This window comes from Melanotaenia boesemani, chromosome 6 (assembly GCF_017639745.1).
Source record: "Melanotaenia boesemani isolate fMelBoe1 chromosome 6, fMelBoe1.pri, whole genome shotgun sequence".
Taxonomy (NCBI): Eukaryota; Metazoa; Chordata; class Actinopteri; order Atheriniformes; family Melanotaeniidae; genus Melanotaenia; species Melanotaenia boesemani.
The window spans coordinates 10,911,263-10,934,574 of record NC_055687.1 but is presented as its reverse complement, the minus strand read 5'-3'; the positions used below and the strand labels follow the sequence as shown (position 1 = coordinate 10,934,574).

The window sequence follows — 23,312 nt, the reverse complement described above, 5'->3', positions numbered from 1 at the left end:
TTCACAACATGCAGCATTTGATCTAAACTGTGAATAACAATTAACAGCGATGCTGAACCAAATAGATAGCCTATACGAAGGAAATCAAAAACAGGCTAGTTTTGCTGTTATATCTTTTATATTCTGTAAACATAGACTTCAATTCTAACACTTTTGCTGAAAGCTAAAAGTCCATAAGCTTAAATTAATTATTTACATACCAATATTTCGTTAGTCTCATAGCATGATTGCCAAAGTCATCTTTTAAGATGTTATAGGCAATGATGCACAGTCAATGAGCAATATTAGGAGGGTACAGTTAGATATAACAAATTAGTCAAAATATGACTTTGGCAATTATGCTATGAGGCTAGCGATTTAGAAAATGAAAGCAGAGTTTTAACTAAAATATAATGGCCAATTGGATTGATAGGATAGCGTATATAAGACGTTAAAAACAACGCTGAAAACAGCAGCGTTTACTCTAGACTCTGGTTGCCTGTCGGTTATTAGGGGGGGAAAAAGAACCGGTGAAAGTGAAGTCCTTGCTCTCAAAACATGACAAGCGGAGGGATATAAACTCTTAACACATGATGTCGCCAACAGCCCTTCCTACTTCTCGGTTCACCTTCCACCAACTCCACGCTGACAATTTGATTGGTCAAACCATCACAGACAGCTACCGCCCATTGGCTGCACCGCTGTCAATCTGAAAGCAATGCCACTCAGGATAGATTAGGCACCATTTGCCATAACTAAATAGTTACATTGTACATCAAGTAGGAAGAATTATTTTGATTGGTGGCAACTGCGCTCGGCGGAGAGTTACAGTCCGTCTTCATTTAAGGCTTCTCTACGGTTTGAATGCAACAAAGTGTCACGTTTGATTCTCCAGTTTCATCAAACAGATGTGGATGCAGTGCTTGGGTAAGTCACTCCTCAGTTTGTGTCCGCATTTCACATTTGCCTTATTTCCCCCCCTCTTCCTGTGTTTGGGCAGTTCTGACAACTGCGTGTCCAGGCGCTGAGGTGGTGTTGAGATATTTCATGCTTACTCCGGAGTTTATAACCGGCTCCGACAGTAGTGTGGCTATAGTAACTGAGGAGCTTATTTCTAGAGCTCGTTGAAAAGCCTGAAGTCGCTGTCATTGTTAAACAGTAATAATACAGTCCTTTATGTAGTTTACTAAGTTAACATAAGTGCCACAGTCACAGCTTGTAGCTGCACATTTCAGTCTTGCAGACCTTCTCATATAGACCTTCTCATTGCCGGTGGGTTTGAACATGGTGCGTAAGAGCAATAACACTCCATCAGGAGCTGTCAGAAGCGATTTACGACAAGTGTCAGCCAGGCTTGGATGTGATTTCTCTTCATTTTTACAAATGGACTTAATCTCGGAGAAAAGCACGTCTACTTTATTGGCAACTTTTATCGCGCCATCAATTTTGTTTACGCGTTAAATGGCAAGTTTACAGCGTGGAGAAAGTAGGCAGAAAAAAGGGTATAGGAACTGTGTTTGCCCCAGGAAAACCGCAGTGATTGGAGATATTGGGTTTCCTTATCAAAACCATATTGGATGCGTTTGCTCACATCCTTTAAGCGATTGTGTCCGTTGAATCATTCTGTCTCTTTCATGAGCCTATTTCCGACAATTGTGCTCTCATTGCTGTGCGTAATTGCTTTTCTCCCGGGAGAGAGTGCCATCAAACTTCTAATTTCCTCCTCAAACCCGGAAACCATTTTGCTCGTGGAAGCAGCCTGTAATGATGGCATCAATAAACCCAAATAAAGCTCCTGTCAAGTCAGCAACGAGTTTTTTTTTCCTCAGGAATGAGAAAGGCCCTTTCTGTCTGCTTTTCTATCCCCAGCATCTGAGATAGACAGGTGACTGGGATTAGAGGGCAGCAAGACAATGAGAATATGCCTCCAGAGAGAAGTCTGGCAGGAGGCAGAGGAAACAGTTATCTATTACATCGTTATCAAGTGCAGCAGAGGGGTGTGCTGCAACACCCACAGATGAATTTGTCAGCTCCACCTGCAGATAAAGTCCAGGTTGCCAAAAAAAAGGTGTCACAGCATCCCAAGGGAGATGGTCAAGAGAAGGGATGCTGAGCTGTGCTGATTAGCAGTTGGAGAAGAGCAGATTAGCTGTTCTTTGTGAGTCTTTGTCAGTAGAACAGACTGTCAGGATAACTACAGCTGAGTGTATAGAAATACAGGTGTGAAGACAGATTGTACCAATGTTTATAAGATTTAAATAAATATGTCTTGCAAAATTGTACCTATATACATCTCAGGTCAAACAGTGTCAAATTAAAGGGCTAAGACTACCAAAAACTGTTTGTATACATTATATAACTGCTGATTAAAACACAAGATTTTCATGTAAAGGTGAAGCTGTCTCATCAAATAATCTGCATCCCAAGGAGTAACAGATTTAAGCTCTGATGTGAAACCTCTAAGACAGAGTTTGAACTTAGTCCAGGAAAAGTGGACTTGCCAATGTCAGATCTTCTGTCATTCCCCTGATTTCTTTAACCAAAAGTTCATATTCCTAAAACTTATACCTGTATGGCACTTGTTTAAAGTGTTCAGCACTTTAAAGTTCCTTAATGCAGGTCTTAGTACATTTCAAATCCCACCAAACATGCAGAGACCTGCAGGGGGCAGCGAGTTCGGGCACTAACCACTGCGCCCACTGAGGGAGGTGTGCGCCAGGTCACTTCCCAAGTTGCTCATCCTTTATTTTACCACTGTCTAATAAATACACAATATAAATGCACATTTTTTATGTTTTATTTTAGCTTTACTTCTCCATGACATCTTATTTAGATATGAACTCTTTTGCATGGGAGACCTTGCAAAGATGGCAACTGTACAAACCCAAATTAATGCATAAAAATAAAACGCACATAAAATATGTTACAATCAGCACTGAAAAACAAATTTAAAAAAATGTCCAAAAGATGCTTGTGAATAGGAAGAAATCTGAGTTTTTTGTCAACCACTTTATACCCTTCTTTTGTCTGAGGTGTGAGTGCAATCTGGAGTTTAGCTGATAAAGAAGAATGCTCTGCTGTTTCTGACACTGTCAACATGACTGAGCTAATGGGAGCCCCCCCAACCCCCCTCCACATACCTCATCTTCTCTTTTCATGTGAGATAAAATGTGACTGTGGTCATGCTTCTGTATATTGACCCATTTCTGGCATTATTAAAGGCTTGCATGACCATGATTATCTTCTTTAGAATCCATTGTTCTACTCTTTTGTTTCTTGGATGTCAGAAAAGCTGATCATGCACTTAGGTGTGCAACATGATACCTATCTTTACGTTCATGCGGCAGAGTGTTATGAATCTCTGCAATGCTTTCCCCTTCATGCATGTTCTCTCAGTGTCACTGTCCACATATTGAACAAAATGTTGTAGCTGAACTTCAGTGAAAAGGGCTTAAGCTCAAGATAACTTATGGGCTCAGCTCAAGTAATGGGCTTTTGTGTCCCTGAGAACCGTGACTGCAGGCGAGAAGCTGTGTTCTGCTCCAACTAACATAGTGAAGCTCCACATCAGGGCAAAACATAAGGAGACTGTTTTTTTTTCTTCTTGTGCAATTGATCTGCAAATTGAATTTGCTGACAATCCATCCAAACTCACAGTTGTCATTGCACATGTGTGATGCCCAGCCATGTGACTTCAGTCAAAACATTATTTGAGGAAGTACAATCGCTCTCTTCTGGTGCTGCTTCCTCTGAATTATAAACACAGGCAGTCAGCTGCTACACTCTCCAAACATTAGAGATTGTCAGGGTCTGTCAGGGGCTAGATGAAGTGACTGAGCGTGTCTAAGTGCACAGCTGTGTAGTCTCCTCTTTGAATTAGAGGTCTTTGTAGCATGTGTTTCTGGATGCATTAAGACCTGTAATTGTTTTTGTGTTTTAAACTACAGCTGAGGATTATTTTCATCACTGATGAACCTGCTAATTATTTTTTCCTAATTATTTAATCTTTTTTGTCAGTGAGATGTCAGAAAAATTGCAAATTATGCTACTTGGAACAGAAGATTATCAAATGTATTGGTTGTCCTGCAATGAAAACCCATCTACAGTTTTCATTTACTTCCCCATATAACAGAGAAGATGCTAACAGGCAAATGTTTAACTTAACGAAATTGTTCATGAATGAATGAATGATTTTCATTTCATACGGTGCGATTCAGTATTTATTTATCAGCTTACTGAGTCATTTTTCACTCAGTGATTTTGAATTTTATCATTACATCAATATGATCAGGTTCTGTTTATGCTCTCATCGCCTGTCTGTTTTATCTTTTTGGGTGTTTAAAGCACTGTTTCCATTGTCAGACTCTCTCAACAGTATTTTTCAGCCAATTCCGCACATTGAATTGGCATCGGGTCTGTAAGTGAGAGAGATTATTCTAGTTGACTGTTCAGTGTAGCTGGAAAATCAATCATTTCAATCACTTACTGTGATTTGTCCAATTTTTCTCTGCTCCTTCTGATTTTTTTTTAACCAAGAGGACAATCATTGGATATGCCACTCCCACAACATTGCTGTCTATTGTGATATTCTCCAACTACGTACAAACTTGGATGGTCAGTGAGCAACGCTGGGTTTGTTTTGGTATTTTATTTACTCCGTCCTTCAGTGTCTCCTTGTTGGATATCTTAAGTAGCCCCCCGCTGCCTTCTAAGCTGGGCATTTATGTCTAGCAGAGGAATAGATGTTGTTTGATGTGATCGTTGTGGTGTGTTTATGTGCCATTTTTTTCCTGAGATGCTGATGACATGAAGAGATCCAACAATGAGCCGTTTGGTTTCTAGTGGCACTTGATCTTGTTTTGATGCAAAAACTCCCTTTATTACTTCCACGAAGAACAGATTTCTAAAGCTAAGGTTATAATTAAATTAGATAAAAATCTAAGGGAACATTAATTTTGGCAAGTAATCGACTTAATATTTCATTTGTCACACAGGAGCTAACAAAAACGTATCAGTGCAAGGTCTATTAGAAGATGCTTGTGTTCATAGCATTTGATATGTTTGCATTAGATGGTCTTTGTACAGAATTCCTGGAAATGATCAAGCCCAGTTTTCTTTTTTTCCCTATAAAGTGCAAAATATTAACAAATGGAGCCAAAATCATGAGTGAAACCGAAGTTAGAAGCCTTCAGCTCTTTGTTGAATAGAAGATTCTGGCCTTGTCAATCTCTTTGTGAAGGTTTTTGAACTAAAGAAGGAAAAGAGTCCTTACCATGGATTTCACCAGTTTTGAAAAAGTGCAAATGTACCCACACAGTAGACCTGACTGCCACAACACAAAGCAAAGAAGTTCAGATCACAACACATAGATCTCTCTGATAGGGACGTCCTATTTTTCAGCTTCTTCAGATATGAAGCAAATACTGGTTATAAATTGAAAGAATAGATGAGTTGAGGTGGAATAATCTACAGGCTGGTTTAAGATCTGATCATTAGTCTGAGCCTTAGATTTACTAAATCCTACTGTCTACTGCTGAGATACTCTGTAGCATGATTTAGAATAAAACTAATGAGCCTTCAGTGAATTTGATTGTCAGAGCTCTCCAATAGTTAAAACTGTCCCTATTTCTAGAGTGGAACTTTAGTGTGCACTAACTGAGCTCTAATGTTCAATAATCAATTTGTTTGTTGGTCAGTCTGTGTATTGATGTGCTTTAAACTGGAAACAAAAGAAGAAAGTACATTTCTGTAGCAAAGAAACTGGAGAAAATGAAAAAAGAAAGGTAGTGAGCTTCAGCTTTTAAATCAAGACATGTTGTTTTACTGTAGCGACCATGTTGTGGAGGGTGAGTCACCTCATTGATTTACCTGTTTACCCCTTTCAGCTCACCCTTAGTCATGCCCAATAGAACAGCATCAGTGTTGGATATGTGTTCTCAATGTGTTCCTCTGCAGCCGCACCGTGCTGTCATTCCACGATGGCAGAAAAGCCTTTCTTGTACACTGGGTTAGACAAGCATGCCCCCTGCACCGCAGTCCAACTGAAAGCCCCACACCATGAGCCATGCTCCTTTCATATGGATAGAAAGGAGAAGGAGCAGAAAGGAGCAATTACTACCTGCTCTGCTCATGTTGCTTTCATGGCCTCTTTTATGTGCTGATTCCAGGGCAGATTTTGTCCATGGCTGTTCCCACGCTGAGCGAGGAGAACAGGAAGAACTCAGCCGCACAGCAGGCCTCTGCCTTCTGCTATTATGGCTATGATTCAATCATTGCAGGGCAACACTTTAGCCCGGCTCACTGAAAGAGGGAAAGAAATGTTCTCACTACCTCTCTGTTAATGGAAGTTGAAGCCAAAGGTGTATCTGGACAAAGAGAAAACCATCAGCCACTTAACGCGAGAAGTAGCTGCAGCAACCTCGCCTCACTATCCACTCCCCCCCCCCCCTGCTGTGATTTCAAAATGGCCTCCCTTTCTTGGTGCTTGCAGCCAGAGAAGCTTCACGCAGGGTACAGGAACCAGACCAGGCGAGATTTGCCTCTCTTGGTACTGCCTAAGCTGGAGGAGAAAAGTTCAGTGTGTTGGATTTGATTTATTTTAGGTTTCATGTGCCCAAATTAGAAGCAAACAAATCAAGGCTTTTCAAAGTCACGTGACTCTCAGTAAAATATTTTTATTGGCAGCGTTTTGGAAATCGTCTGCAACCTACTGGTAGTAGTTCCTGTAGTTAAACTACTTTTAAATGCAAATAGGCATTTATTAGCTTTAATATTCAGTAGAGCAGAAACAATTATACAACTGTTCAGAAAACAAATCCCAAAATAGTTCAGCTTTGTTTTTAATGAGGTTGAGCAAACTTTGACAAATATTTCTTATCACAAGTTGTTTTTAGTTAGTTATACCAGAGAAACTGCCGTTTACAAGGTCAGGAAGAAAAATAAATTAAGAAAGGACTTCGGTAACAAGCTGTAATTGAATAAAAATAGTAAACATTCATGCGTTCTAGTTTGGACATCTGGAGCTTTTCTGTGTTTGCTTATATACTAACTTCCCCTTCCTTTTCCAAATATAACTCATAAAAATAGATTTATAAGATGACATGTGCTGTGCATTTGCTTTCTAACATTTTAGACACTGCACTGTAAATTGGTGAGAAAGGCAATAGAAGAGAATGAAAATCATATTTAGTTGGAAGAATGAATGTAATTGTTTTAGCTGCGAAACAGTGACCACAAAAGAGCAAATCCTCAAATGATTGGAATGAAACTTGATGTTCAGTCATGAAGAAAATAAAGTTGTAACTAAATACCTCCTACTTTTCATAAATCGTTGACTCTACAGGAGAAGTCTGTCAGCAATTTAAGAAATCTGAGTCAAACTGTATCTGGTTCTTGTTTTTTCTTTTGTTTTTTCTTTTTTTGGCATGGCATGAACCCGCTGTACCCTGAGCTCTGCTGTATTTTACCAGCTTTTATTCTCTTACCACCTGGAAACATTTGGAGAGAAAAGAAAAGAAAAGAAAAGAAAAGAAAAGAAAAGAAAAGAAAAGAAAAGAAAAGAAAAGAAAAGGAAAACAAACAGGATCCGAGCATCCGTTCAACCTCGGATTAGCTTTTGGTTTATTTTCTTATGCTAGGCATTCAAAGCCTCATAGCCTGCTCTAATAGATGTCTGGATCCACTCCTGGGGAAACGTGTCATTATTTGGTGACATTTTGTTAACCTTTTCTTAATGAGTAAGAAACTACTCAATCAATTGATAATGAAAACAATTATCAAACATACCTAGCTTAGACACCCAGCTAAACATGCAAGTAATTTTTCCCTCATATATTCAATTTGTAAGTGTGCACCAGTGTGGCTTCTCCAGTTTGACCTTTGGGGCCAGAGTGAAGGATTAGGGTCCAGAGAAGCAGTGGCTGCAAGGCAGCAAACCGCCATACTTACACAGGACTAATCCCTGTCCTCCAGCAAGCTCTTAATTGAGCCATCATCAGCTGCTGATCTACGGGTTAAACATCAATTAAGGTAATGAGCACATAGAGTGGAGGCAAGAAGAGGGGATGGGGGTGGAGGAGCAGAGGAGGGGGTCTTCAGTCGAAAGGGCAGGGAGGTGATGCTGAGGAAGACTTAGACATGTGTGCATGTCTGTGAAGTGGTGGCTTGATGAGTGGAGTGATTTTGAGCCATGGGATGGAGAGTTGATTATGGCTGTGGATGAGGGAAGCTGCTTGATCAAACAGCTTGATGGTGGTTTTTTTTTTTTTTTTTTTTTTTTTTTTTTTTGGTTTAGTTGTGTTTGTTTTGGACAGACTGAGTGGCAGCTTGGGTGAGCTCCTCAGCTGCCTCTGGAAAGTCTGAAGGATTGCTGGGTGATTTGTGAGACTCAGATAAATACATCTTTTTCTTGAAGCAAACCTATGCTAATATGAGCTACTTTTTTCTTTCCCCTTCTTCCAGTTCAGACAAATATCTGGATTTGTGTCACCTATACTGTTTCATCCAGATAATCAGTTTTTTCTTAATACCTACAAAAAAGAGTCAATAAGATTCCCTTAAAATAAACTTAAAAATGTAATCTTTGAACTAATGTACGCCAAGTACTAAATATACGTTATAAGCTATGAAGTAGGACAAGAACAAAAAATGGATGAAACCTTGAAAAAAGATGCCAATAGAAAATGTTTTTAGTTTTTTTATGTTTGCATCTTTAGGTCTGTTTCAGTATCAACTTTGCAATTTACTTGTGTGTCGTATTCATAAAAAACAATTTAAAATAAGGCAAATGAGCTCACATATACAGTGATGTTGCTAGGTACGTGTCCTGCATCCCTGACGCATTGAAATCAGAGCAGTAAACTCAGTATTGATGCATCCCAGGGATGCACCTCATTTTTCCCATGAAAAACGATACATTGTGAACAACTGTTTAAAATCACAGTAACTAGCAAAAGAAACATTAGTGTATCCTCTACACTGACTAGTGCCACGCCTTCAATATGCCGATTTAATTTAATAGAATTAAATCGTGTTAGATGAACGTCAAAAGTTCTTAACTGAACTGGCATTGCCGCCTCCAGAAGCGCAGCAGCGGTAGGCTACTCTGCAGTCAGACATCTGCTCTGCACGTGAACGCAGCATACAAAGTTCTATGGCGTTTCTTTAGCTCCATAAAGGGGTGTGCTTGAAAATGGTGAGTAAATTAGCACCCGCGAGTGAAAACGCATATCGCGAGAAGGCATTTCTGCACAGTGAGGTAATAAAACAGTATTAGCAAGCAAAGAATCCACTGTGTACACATATGTGGACCAATGTCCTCATGGCGGTGACCAGCATGCTCTCGATTCTGTCGCTGCATGCATGCAATAGTCCTCGCTCGCTCAGCTGCTGGAGTTTTGAGACTCAGGAGGCGGAGACTGTGGCTGACGTGCCTTATCCTCTGATTGCTTGGTTAATGGCCGACAACAAAGCTAATGTCAGAAAGAACTTCTCTAAAGCCAAACAACGCTGCGATGTTCCATGTGTGTAAAGGGTGATTCTACTAAATTCTTAGGAACCTAGACCACATTAGACCAGCTCCTGATAAAAAAAAAAACTGCATCTTCAAATCTGGACTGAATGTTTGACAGGCAGGAGTAGCCCAGGGGTTAGGTGCAGAGCAGCGTGACAGGTGAGGTAGAGGAAGCAGGAGGGTCGTCTGGGGAGCAGAGTCGGAGTCGGGAGACTATTAAATAAAATAAATTGAATGCAAATTGTGTCACAGACACATTTAATTTAATAGTTGTACATACTGGTGAATCATAATTCGTTGTTGTTTGTGGTGCCTGTTGTTTGGTTGGTTTGTGTGAATAATAAAGAAAACACTGGGATCAGTTACAGGAACAGTGATATTCAAAATTCGTATGTGGTATAACTGATCTGTGTTATTAATGAAACACCACTTACAGTGCTATTTGTTATTGGTATGTGACCAAGATTTAGGATTTTATTTCTTTAATTTCATATAAGTACATGAATATGTTCGCTAATTATAACCATGTCATACCACCATCAAAGTTAACACTACAATTTAAAAAATAGAAGAATATAAGAAATAGAAAGAAATACTTTTTATTTGATTTGATTTTTTTTTAAATTCAGGACTCTTTGAATTTCCCAGGGACCCACTCAAATCGGCACCTTTGGGTCCCGGGGGCTCACTACATTGAAAGCTTGTCAACATCTCTGCATATGTCATGCTGCAACCTTTTTGATGTTTAAGTCAAAATGGATATTTAAGCAGTTGACATATTCCATGAGGGTTGTCAGGGCTTTTGTTGTAATTTGTCAGATAACCAGAATTTAGCAGCAAAAGACTCAGATTTGACAAATGCAAAGCCAAATTAAAACCATCCAAAGCACAGCCATATAATGGCATTTTGTACATGAATTGATACACAAGTCTGAATATGAATAAAAAGGATCTAGCCCCTGCATTTTTCTGTAATTATTCCAGATTCTTCTTTATCCTCAGGATTTATGTTACAGACCGAAAATATCTGTTCTATTTTTTCTCCAAATTTTATGCTGACTAATAAATTGTGTCGATCAGCTGCGTGTTCTGGCAGTCTCAGTTCACCTGGAAAAGCTCAGCGTTTTTATTTATTAGATCTAGATGGAGGTGGAAGAGATTTTAAGTAATTTAATTTCCCTACAATAATACAAGCAACTATAAGTATAACTAAATGAAACATTTGTGATCTATAACCATCAAGGAAATGTTTCAAAAGCAGATTTCTTGGAAAAGATTAAAAGATCTATTTTAATTAAGTTTATGAATAAAACCTCGATCCCTTAATATTTTGATCTTCTCATCAATACATTCTTTGTTTTTTGTTTTATTACATTTTTCTGTAGCTCCACACAATCAGTTGAAGGTGTTTAGGTTTATTTGACAGGGACAGAAACAGCCCTGCAGGTAGTTTATTATCTGTAGTTAAAAAGAGAGAAATAAAAGTGTACCAATTACAAAATTTTAACTTTTTCAAAAGTAAATCCAGCAGGGAGAAGATGTCTTTCCCACCCACAGTGTCTGACTGACAGGTGCAGAGTCAGATCAGTGAGTGCTGAGCAGCACAGATAGAAACAAAGTTAGAAAGAAACCCTGCAAGTTACCACTTAAAATGTAATTTTTCATTATATTATTCTTTGCCAAAAGCTTTATAAGGAAATTAATTAGAACATTAGATGTGAGTTGTTTGCACAAAAAGGCTTTCATCTGTGTGGAGGGATGTCTTTAAGACAGTTGTCTGTCTCCTGAGAGTGTAACTAAGTTGGTTTATTTAAATTAAAGTCAATGAATGTCAGAATGGGAGTTATCAGATAGCCTCTGGTATGGGTTTGTTGTTATAAAACCCACAATTTAAAAACATTAAGCCTTATTAAATCCTAAATATTAAATGATAACTAAAGAAAACGTTTGGGTTTTGATATGTTGCTTTTTGTTTGTCTGTGTCTTCATTTGACTGAATTGGGAGGTGCTGTAGTAATGAAATGTGAAACATGTCAGCAGATATCATTCTTAACTAATTATTATTTAACAAAACGTCATCATTGATAACTACTATTTAAAAGCAGAACTCTTACATGTGTGTCACTTTGACGTTATCCTATTTATAATCCTTTTTATCTGCTCATTCAAACACATTTCTTGTTTAAAATTAAACTCCCGTTCTAGTTATGAGTGGGTCATACATGGATGGAACTTCCTTCAGAGCAACATGTAAGGCATCAGTGGGAGCTTCTATTATTTTTCTCTAAAAACTGAGGAGATTTTGGAATCTTTAGGTGATAGTTGAGCTTTGTTTAATTACACCAGCAACCTTCTGTCTCTTGTAGTTCCTGTGTCTCAAAAACATTTTGCCAGTGGAAATGGGAAAATGTCAACGACCCTCAGAAAGTCTGGGGTTTATACTTTCCAATGGCCTCAGAACTACCACGGCGTATTAGGTGACCTTGAATGTCAGTGACTGATAAAACTATAACCCTCAGGTTTCTATGATGTTCATGGATGGATTCAAAGACTGACAGGCTGGCAGTAGAAATAACATTCCCATGCAACTGTGGAGGTTTCAATAATGTTTGAGAAATTCTTCTTGATATTAACCCTGTTATGATACTTCATGTACATTACCACACAATGCTAATTCCCTCCTTTTGTGAAAAACAAAAGATTTTTAAGGCAGTCTTTGCTTTTATGTCATATCAGCACAGAGCCTGTGGTATAGCCTCTAATGCATTACAGTGCCTTTTAAGGCAGCATGGATCAGTATTTTGCCTAAGAATACATTAACAGGTAGACTGGAGAAGTTGGTGATCAAACAATGACTTTCTGCTAGAAGGATGGCTGCAGTACCTCCCCTACCTGGAGCGACTGGTCCAATCTTGCAGCCGATTTTTCTACCCAGATATGTAAAAGTATGTAATGATGAAACAGACATCAACAGCTGTGCCAAATACAAGATTCAAATTAAATCCCCCCACACCCTCATACAGCAGTTTCTGATATGCATCTCCAGGATAGTAAACTTGGCTGCAGGATGGTTACTTTGGCTCAGACTGTTAAAACAGGCTGTGAAATCCAACATTTTACTCAACAGTTTGAGGTTGGTCATCCAGCATGATGACTTCTAAGTAATCCTTTTAGCTGTTGCATTGCCTGCTGGCATGAGTAAGTGTCAGCTCTGAGGAGTTGTCTTTTGGTTGGTTAGAGCTGTATGATGCAACACAACCTTCACTCCTAGAATTCAAGCTGTACGCACAAGTTGTTGTCTTCTTTTCTCTGTTTCTTCGCTAAAATATTTCAAAATAAAGGGGATGCTGAGTTAGCAGAATGTGGTTACTCCCTTGCAGATGGTACTACTGGATATATTTCATCAACTAGTTCTACAGTCATTATTTTGCCATATACCTAAGCTTGTCATATGACAAGTTCACAGTTAGACACAGTTAGTTAGTCAGTCAAACTATGGAATCTAAATCTGTAAGTGAATTGGTGAAGTTACTTTGATGTCCAGTAAGTGAATTGCATCAGAATACAACATTCAGTCAGTCTAAAATCAACCAGAAACCTTGTTTGTCAGTCACTGCTTAAATCAGCAAAGGAGCCCACACAAATGACAGCTAACAAATCTAAGAAACACACACACAAAACTCAGATGGATATTGTCTGAAGACAAGTAGCAACCAAGGAATGTAATACTCTCGTATTGGTGCACTGCAAGCAGCACCATTGTGAAATGCGACCTTAGAGCTTTGGATGGTCGGTAATGGCAGAATTCCTGGCGACATTGCTTTTGATTTGTTCATATTGATTATTTCTGCTTTATTATGATAAATGCATATATATATATATGTGTGTGTGTGTGTGTGTGTGTGTGTATTCGATCTATTATCTTTGAATTTTACATATGTATTCGGTTTAACCAGCAGTTTCAATTGTATAATTTCCAACCTTTGAACGTAATGTTGCCGTGAAAAAAGCCTGTAATGCTGTGGCTTTCTGGATGAGTGGCAATGGTTGGTCTCGGCTTACAGCACTAGTGCCACCCACAGCTTCCAACCTTAAGGGGAAAGTTGAATCTCAAATTCCTGTTTGCCAGAATTTGCTCTGTCTTTAGACTCAGCTGTCTGTGGTTTACCACAGACTTTCCATCCATCTTATATGTAAACAGACAGCAGCAGAAAATCCCTCTTCTGTGCCCTTAAAGGATGGTTTCTGGGCCTGAACTTTAAGAAGACTGCCTTGTAAACTGAAATGTCACAGGTCTCTGTGACCCACTAAAGTATCCTTGAGTTAGATGATGGCCTACCTGTTTAACAAATACAACTCTGATATGACAGATATTTGATCTTGATCTGATCTGTTTACTTTCAGTATCTAGCTTGTTACAAAGCTCTATAACACAAATGCTGAACAGATATGAAAAGAAGAAAATAATAAACAACAAAAACTGAATGGTAAATCCCTCAGTCATAATATTTTTTTTCTATAAAATGTTAAGAGCACTAAATATATCCAGTTTGCTTCTGAAGAAATTTCTGTAAAAACTTGCTTTGGGGCTGAAGTGGAACTCTGGGCTGACCCTGTTTTGACTATGAGGCGGAAAAAGATAAGGAAATGAAAATACTGAGTATACTAAACATTTATTTGGAACAGAGATTGTGAAATCTGAAGAAATCTGGTACTCTCGTTGCACTTTTGGCTTTCTCTAATGTTTTGTGATCTCTCTCTGCTCTCTTCTTTAGTTGGTGCAATTTGCTGCAGCACTTTGTCCAGATAAAGTTGTGTTTTTCTTCTTTTTAATTAATCTTCCCCAACTAAAGAGACCACCTGAAGATAGATGTCATATTGCCTGTGAAATGGGATCAAAAACCAGTGGTTCTGGATCAAGACACAACCTGCTCAGTCTATAGTGGCATGCAAACATTTTCACCTGTTCTATGCTTTTTTAAGGTTTTTTATTTTTTTTATTATTGTATTTCCCTATTTCATATAACCAATTTGTACTTCATTCTTTTTTAGATTTAAAAATATTTTATTTCTATATTTTTGAAAAGGAAATGAGAAAGAAAAAAAAAACTTGCAGGTTTTAACCAAAATGAACCTTTATTGACCAGCGAGTCGCAGCTCTCTCAAGGATGCTCTCAGACAGAGCCAAGCTTGGTTTGACCTTGACAGACCGTAGTATCAAAATCCACTTACATTTAATTTGAATCTATTTAGTTCAGCTTTCATCAGCCTTCTGCAAAAAGACTCTTCTCCTCATAATATATTTATGTTTGAAACGAACTTTGAAAGTGAAAGTGGAAATAATTAGACTGGACTTCATGTATATTTATTCTTATATGAATACTGTTTTCTAATATGTCTGATGTTAATGTTTAAAATATTTAATTAATCCTGTAGATAAAAAAAAAAAATCACATCCACTTGATTAAAGCGCAAATGTACAATGCTCAGCTTATACTATTGATCAGCTTGAGGAAACATTTTTAGCTTATATATGGAAACAAAACCGATGGCGGATTAGTCTATAGATTAGTGTCTCGCTCAGTGGCTCCAGAGAGGAGAACATGTTTCTCAGCTTGACACTTGAAACAGAACTTAAGGTTCAAGCTCCCATATTCTCTGCTGTGTTTTCTTGAAGTTTGATAGAAATACAGAACCTGTCCTACTTGTGGTATGTGTCATAGCAATGACCTTGTTGTCAATGAATCACATGTATGTGAATCATTTCATAACATCAAATTCAATATTTTATAACACAGCTGGCTTCTAAGGTTACTGACATTGGCGGAAATCCAGTAAGAGCCTCAGATACCATGAGGATTACTGAGAATCAGAATCGGCAGCATTATATTCAGCTGAGATTAAGGCTTCTCTGTTCAGTGACTCAAGCTGCAGTCTACACTGCACACTGAAGGTTTCACAGGAGGTCTGTCTTGTATTGTTGCCAAAGAGCTTTGAGAACGCCGCCTCGCAACGATTAAAAAAGAAGAAGTGAGCTGGGAAAAAAAAGGAGAAGTTGGGGTTTGGATCAAGGAGTGCTGCACACCTACAAGACCGCAGCAAGTTTCAAGAGAAAAAGAGATGCAGAAAAGACGTTTTTACTTCAAAATGCCATTCGCCTGTTTTTGAAAAAAGTACCAACTCTGATGCATCATTCAGTATTCAGAAAGCACGGATCGTTCTGCCTCCAGAAGCAGAAATGTTTCATAATCAGAGGTCCTTTGCTGACTAAAAACTTGGATGTTAACTTGCACTGTAAGTTGCTTCTGCCAGGGATCGTTTTCTTACAGCAAATACCAAAATTTTCAGTCCATTTGCCACACTGTAGAGAGCGTAGAAAAGCAAAATAACAAAACATATTCACAATAACTTTATCTATTGTTCATTTTAACTCTATTTCTTCCCACATGCTGAGAGACATGTTCTGGCACATAAAAGGTATGAGGGCTACAGTTGGAACCTTTTCCTTTACCTAATTTCCAACACGTTGATGTCAGTAGCACCACATTCATTCTGATCTCATTGTCTTTGAGGCACGTTTCTGACTCTTTATTTTTTTTTGGCTTCTATTCCTTTTTTGTTTTCTCTTTTCCTTATGCTGCCTCAGCTAGCATGGTGCCAATATATGTGATGATCTTTGCAGATCAATAATGTCACATTTGGTCATCACAGTGCTTTTTGAGCTTTCAACAGAAGTTTCAGAACTAGAGGCCACACATTTGTATGGTCTTGATTAGATTTAGAGGGAAATTGTGACATTTTTTTGCAGAATTTCTACTTTTTTTTTTTTTTTGCCATTTTGAGAGGTGGTAGATACGAATGGGGAGAGTTTCAGTTGTCAGTTGTGAATACAGTGTTATGCCACCATTCTAGCAGGGTTCTGATAGCGTGAGAGCACGGGGCTGCTGGCAGGATCTCCAACACAGCTGAAATAGCAAGCAACAGAGCCAGGAGCTGAAATGCTATACCCAGGCTTCTTACACTCCCCTTGTTTTTCACTATACTTGCTCTTTCTAACCTACTCTCCCTGCCTCTCTGTGAAATGAAATCCTTATTTGTACTCTTCTTCGTTATCATATAGCCTCTGTCCATCTCCTCACTTTTCTAGTCCGGCCTCCCTCCCAATCAAACACCTTTTATCCACTTCCACTAAAGCATGTTGAGAGGTTAAGGCCTCATTTCAATATCTGAATGTATATGAACTTCCTCCTCACTGAGGCATGGCGTTGTTTTACAGTTGCACAGCTGTGGTGTTATGGGACCATCTGCTCAGGGGTCATTAAGATAGCCACAAGCTAATGTGGATAAAGGGTATGGGTAGATGAAGAGAGGGCGTTATAAGGAGGAGGATGCTTATTCATCCTTGTTCTTCTTCTGTTGTACAATACCAATAAGTCAGACTTGGGAAAGATTCCAAGGAGAGAAGAGGTAGTAGGAGGGTGTGGAAAAGTCCCGTTTCCACCCCTCTAAACTTGCACAATTTCTTATGCTTGTGTATTTTTATATGATGTCTCTCTGACTGCAGAGGTGGATTTGCAAATCTGTTGTGTGAGACTGTTGTTGATACATATGTAAAATGTGTACTTTTGCTGAAATTGAATAAATTAGTTTTTCTACCTCAGTCATTTTTTTCAGAATCATCTATAAATTTCTACCTGCTCACATATGCAAGTAGATTTTTTTTTTTTTTTTTTTTTCATCTTCCCTCTTTGCTCTGATTGGTCAGCATCAGTAGCCCGAACAGGCACAGCCACTGGATGCCAAATTATTAAAAGCCCAGTTTGTCAACTGAGTTTTGTTTTACAGGAAACTGCAAACTAAAATACCACTGTGAATACCTACAAAACTTTTGCAAATTGGTGATGCAGAATAAGACAACTGTGAAGTTTCTTTGCCTATTATTTGATAAAAAATTGTTTAACAGAAATGTGTTGGGAAGCCAGTTAAATATATATATATATATATATATATATATATATATATATATATATATATATATATATATTTTTTTTTTTAGCTTTCAGCCGGCCAGTCTAGCAAAGCATCACACAATCATAATTTATAGACAGTGGAATGAACTCTTGTGAGAATAATAAAATCACAGTCATGATATCCATCTTTTAAGTCTCTAAGCCATATGTTTGTGGCTGAGGCAAGCTATGTCTGTACACTTTTCAAACATTGGTGTGATGACACCAACAGTGGCAACTCTAAAGAGGTTAGCGGAGCTGCTAATAGCAACTGTTGTATGATTAGATTATAACAGCTTTTTTTTCTTTTGGTGGAAAAATGTTTTTTTTTTTTTACTTCTCTCAACTAAGTTTGGCAAGTGGGTTATGTGACTTCCATGTAGTTGATGTGACCAGCAACTGTCTTAATTTGTCCTTTTTTATTTTAAATAAATTCATTATAATGTGGAAGAAGTGAAAATCTGCATTGTTTCGATCACACTTAAACAGGGAGGAATGGTTACATAAAATATCTTTGTCACAAACCTTTTAGTCAAAGAAACAACACTTCTTTTTCTTTTGAACTCTTTAAAAGGTCTTGGAAGTCAGAAGATTTGTGCTCAAATACTGTTAAGATGCACTGATGGCTCTTTAAAGTGCAGCTGAAATCCATTTCTCTGCTCTGATGTACAAACCAGCTCAAGGCATTGGTAAGGAGTGTTGTTTCGCGGGCAAAAACACAGCCGTTCTTTCAGTCGATAGAGAGTGTACTTATTTTCTGGCGGGCCGTGTCAGTGCAGGCATTAGATAACGTTTTATTTGATGGTGTTCAATGGCTGACTCGTCCTCACCTCTCGCCCAGGCCTCTCCTGCTCTCCAGCCCACACGAGCTCCCATGCAAAACCAAACGCACACAGACATCCACCCACTGACTCACATACACACAGTCAGAAACGCACAGTCCCGCTCTCTGCATCCATCCTCTGGAGGATTCTGGCAGTTGTTTATGTTATTGAACTGGTGATCACATTACAGCTGGAACACTACCAGGCTCGCAGAGAAAGAGTCCTGCCTCTCTCTCAAGAAATGAAAGAAAGGCACTAAGATAGCAAAGGAAAAGAGGGAAGAGGAGATAAGAATTTGTTAAAATGGGTTGGGATTGCCATCTTTCTTAACTCATTTTTTGTAAACATTACCAAACAGCACAGAATGGTTTTCCAGACCAGTTGGCACTTTGACAACAACAACTACTTAACAATAAAATCAGCTTTTTCTCAGTCTGTTATACACTTTTTGATCTGGTTTTCTATTTGCTAAAAGATGCTCCAAAAATGCTGTTTTTGGTTAGTTGGAAACCTCATATCAAATTATTCCACGATTTTCATTCATTTATTTAAATTAATGCAATTGTCAGCCGTCTAATTGTTAAAGTGGGTTTTACAAATATTTAACAAATTCAAAAAGAGTTTGTGACTAATGTTTGTTACATCATCTGAAGCTCAAACTGTGCAAAACCTTCAAGGTAAAGATAATTATAAGTCAGGTTTTTGTTGCTAGTTTTTTTGAGAAGATAGAAGATGTGAATGGAAAATGGAAATATCCAAATCTACTAATGTGCAAAACTTTATTTGATCACTTGTGGTGGTTTTTACTTGTTTAATATAAAACCTTTGAGAGGATTGCTTTAGATCTGTGTCAACAGTGAAGGGAAACCTGACTAGTGGCGATTTCATCTGACTGACTTCATCAGTCCACTTGAACCTTTTGCCTCTAAACCTGTTCCTTTTATCTTTATTTGACCCCTTTTCATAGCTACTCATTACAAATGATGCTGTCAAGTTTTAAGGCTGCATAAAACTTGAAAAATTATACTTCACACTTCAAACTGCACCGTTTTTAGACTCCCAGCTTAAACTGAAAACCAATGCAGTACTTTTAGATTTTATTTATTGTTTATTATGCCATTTTAAGTGTTTGATTATACAATTTGAATCATGTTTACTTTAGTGAGGAAAGTTTCCAATTCAAAAAGCTTTTCCAGTGAAACATTTTTTCAGTCTGAATCAACCCAGTATGTTAAGAAAAACGTCTGAGTGATCCCAAGAAAAGTCCAATGCAGACAAAACAACTTCAATAAACAGATAACAACAGATAACAGTGAAACAAACTAAACTAAATGAAATGAGTGAAAGCAAGTTTTTTTCAAATAAACTACCAGAGGAGTTTTCAGAGAGCTGTTATTGAAGAGAGGGAGGAAGATGTTGCTGGTGCACCTCACCGACTCCTCTGTTCATCCAAAGAAGTAAAGGGCCTTTTTTAAAAAGCAGATAAAAAACAAGAAAAGGAAAAATAAAGCCATATAAAATAGAAGACTATTGATAGAGAAATGTGATACTGTTATGAGTCTGTTTAGTTTAAAGGTTGGAGTTCTCCTCCATTCCTACGTCAGACTTCCTGCTTGGCTTGTCTGCACTGCTGTTTTAACACATTTGTTTTTTTTTCTAAGGATTTAACAGTAGCAGGACAGGAAAAGGGGTGAGAGAGAGTTGGAAATGACCTGCAGCAAAGGGCTCCAGGCCGGGACTCAAACCTGAGCCAGCTGCAGGGAGGAGCCGTACCCTCTCTATATGGGGTGGCTGCTCAGCCAGTTGATGTAAACGCTGCCTGTTTGACACAGCTTTGATCAAAAATAGCTATGGCTCACATTTTTTTAATATGTAAAAGTTCATTTCTTGGCCCATAAAATGCACATATAAGGTAACATTTAGTGTTAAATAACAAGCTCCAGCAGCCTTGTTAAAGGTGGAGCACTTTGCATCCGTCCTGGATGGACTCCACACATATCTCCTACAGCGCTGTGCCTGAACATTGAGCTTGTTGGTAGACTCCTCAAAAGGCAAACAAATAAACAAAAAAATCTTACATAACCTATATGTGCTTTGTGTTATACTATCACGTGTTAATTATTGTTGATTAATTATTTCCTGCTACATTAAGCAGCAGTATGGTGGTACCTTGATCATGATGGAGAGAATGGGGGTAAAAAAAAAGACTTTGTGGTTAAAAACTCTGTACTTGTTCTGGAAACTTCTGTTTGCTGTTTTGCACACCCAGCAAGAATACATAATCCAGAGATGTTTCTTTTTCTCCTTTTCACCCAGTAGTTTCTCATCCAATCTAAAGAAGTGCTGTGCCTTCAAATCCCCTCTCTTCTTCCCAGCTCGGCTCCTTTTTACACTCGTCTTGAATCCCTGTGTTTCACCACAATTTACTTTGTCTGAAAAAAGCATTTGGAGAACCTTCATGGGGGTTGCTGGTATCTCATATTCCTGAATAAGACTTATATGATGAAGCCTTTCTATGTCCATCGAAGGGTGAATTTCACTGAATGGCAATTTTTTTCTCTGCACTGCGATAATGAAAGGAGGTAGACTCAGAGGTTGATTATTGTTGACATAGGCATGACCTCAGGATTATAAGATCCACATACAGTCAAACTGTGATTATGATTGAAGTGTAAACCTGGGCATTGTAGGTTAAAATGATTGTGGATTAAAATGACAGCATGGTTTTCTAACTGCTGTAATAACAGTACCGGCTCCACGGAAGCTAAGCAAAGGAGCTTAGTGCTTTCAGCAAGTAGCTGTGGTCTATGGTAGCATCTGTTGTTGCAGTTGAACACAGTGTACACATGCTCCAGCCACTCAAATACATGCAACAGTATCACAAAGCCCTGCATTTACCCACAGAAGGAGAGGCAGAGTATATGTGTGAGTTGTTACACACACATACAGTTTGAAGGAAGACTTTTAACAGAGGACAATTCCTCTGGAGTCACAACAGGTGTGTGCGTGTGGATTGCAGAGGGGAATTATGAGCTGGGCACTAAAAGAAGGAGGAGGAGGGTTGGAGGGCTTATGAAGGGTCCCCTCTGCCCCACCTGTAGCCTGTCAGCTGTTGTAAGCCTGTTAAAACGTCAGCTGTTTCTGAGGAGAAGAGTGTGTATGTGTGCATGTGTTAGTCAAAGTCAGGGAGCTTGTAGAAGCTGGGAGGGGGAGGGCTGGATCTGTGTGGCCCTCATCGCCCAATTGCACATCAAACGCCTTGTCGCCTTTGGGGATTTGTTTGTGCACAGCACAGAACCTCATGCCTGCATTGAGTACCATGATGGTCTAGTCTTCCTCCTCTTCTTTTCTATTCATTGTAACCTGAGTCAACAACTTGGTTTTGAGTTGCTTCTTGCTTGACATTTTAAATCTGAATTCTTAACAATCAAAAGCAAAACTGACAAACTGAAGAAAAAACTTCAGAACAGAACAGAATATAGTCTGAAATGATCAAAATAAAGATATTATGAGACGCAGGAAGTTCAAATAAACACAACACACAACAAACACAACGAAATCCACTAATACATATTTGGCACTATAACAGGACACACACCAAAAGGTCTGTTTTCTGGACCTTTTTGAGGAAGATTTTCCTCGTGGCCCCCCTATCAATCACCCCAGAACACTGTAATTTAGTTGGGGAGATGGAAAAGATTTTAGTTGTGTTTTCAGCTATTCATTCTGAGCATTTTGGTGAAAAACCTAGTTGTTGTTTACTTTTATTATTGACAACGATCTTAATATTTTCCATTTAGCTTCTATTTGTGTAATTATTTCAGATATCAAAGTGTTTTTCAGCCTTTTGGCCTGTGGGTGTCTGTGGTTATGGCCCTATTAAACAACAGAGCTGTTTTTATAACAACAAAAAAACAAACAAATAAAAAAAAAAAAAACTTCAATTTCAGAAGGTTTCAGAGTGGTGAAGAGATAAAAATTTTATGTATTTAAGCCACAGCAGCACAGCTTCTTTCTTTGACAATAATATACCACAGAAGATTAAGATTTTGCCATTGAATTAAAGAACGTCAACGTGTCTATCCGTTTTTCATCTACAGTCCCAAATGTTTGATCAATCTATTTAATGCTTGACAAGCTTTTTGCTGGAAACCCAAACACATTTAGTCTTAAGTTTGAGGGCATTTCTATCTGGGGTGGCCTCATTATGGGCACTGACTCCTATTAACCAGGGTTAGGATTAACAGCAGAGCTTTTGCCTTCCATGTAGCAAGGCAACAACTTGAAAGGCTCTAATGTTTGATTTGTGACCTCACAGATAATGGCATCAGTTCACATGTTACAGATAAAAATGTGCACTGTTGCTTCTAAAAGGAATACAGTTTAAAAACAGCTCTTTTTGTCCTCAAAAGGCAACAGAGAGAATTTTATATTTTAATTTAAAGAATATTACTATATTTTTTTTGCCAAGCTCTCAAAAGAGGGGAAAAAATTATCATCAAAAGCTCAATTCTTTCTCATAAAAATGTCAGATTTTTTGACTGATTGTTTTACCACCATAGCCAAAGAGCACACTATATTTGAGCTTTGGCTAATATATTGGCCAAAGCCAGGAGTTTGTTCAGTCTCAGTCAAAGAATGGTATGATGTGTTATTCTGGACTTAGGTAAAAGTTCCCTGAGCCCTCATCAGTTCTCTTTAATTTGATTTTTTAAAAACATAAATGATTTTTTTTATTATTATTATTTATAAGCACACTTCTTTTCCATTCTCATGTCTCTCTCCAACAAGCTGGCACTGGTTTTGGCCCTAGAAAGTGTTTTCCAAAAGTGTTTCAAACAAACCTGTTCAGTCAGCTGGTGTGTGCATATCCATAGCAATTTACAACGGTAACAGAAGTATAATAAGCTAAAACTCCCAAATCACCAAGCAACCAATAGTATTGATCACCAGAGATTTGAGTCAGGGAACTTTAGGAGTTATTAAAGG

The 23,312-nt window shown here is 38.3% G+C and overlaps 1 protein-coding gene across 5 annotated transcripts in view; it reads left to right on the top strand.

Annotated features, from left to right (window-relative positions):
* The first annotated feature begins 748 nt into the window (after window positions 1–748).
* Window positions 749–23,312, top strand: part of mef2d (myocyte enhancer factor 2d) — a 134,586-nt gene continuing 112,022 nt past the window's right edge. For all 5 annotated transcript variants that reach the window (XM_041987179.1, XM_041987178.1, XM_041987181.1 and 2 more), the window contains exon 1: window positions 749–906. The gene's annotated coding sequence lies outside the window, so the exon portion shown is untranslated. The remainder of the gene's footprint in view (window positions 907–23,312) is intronic.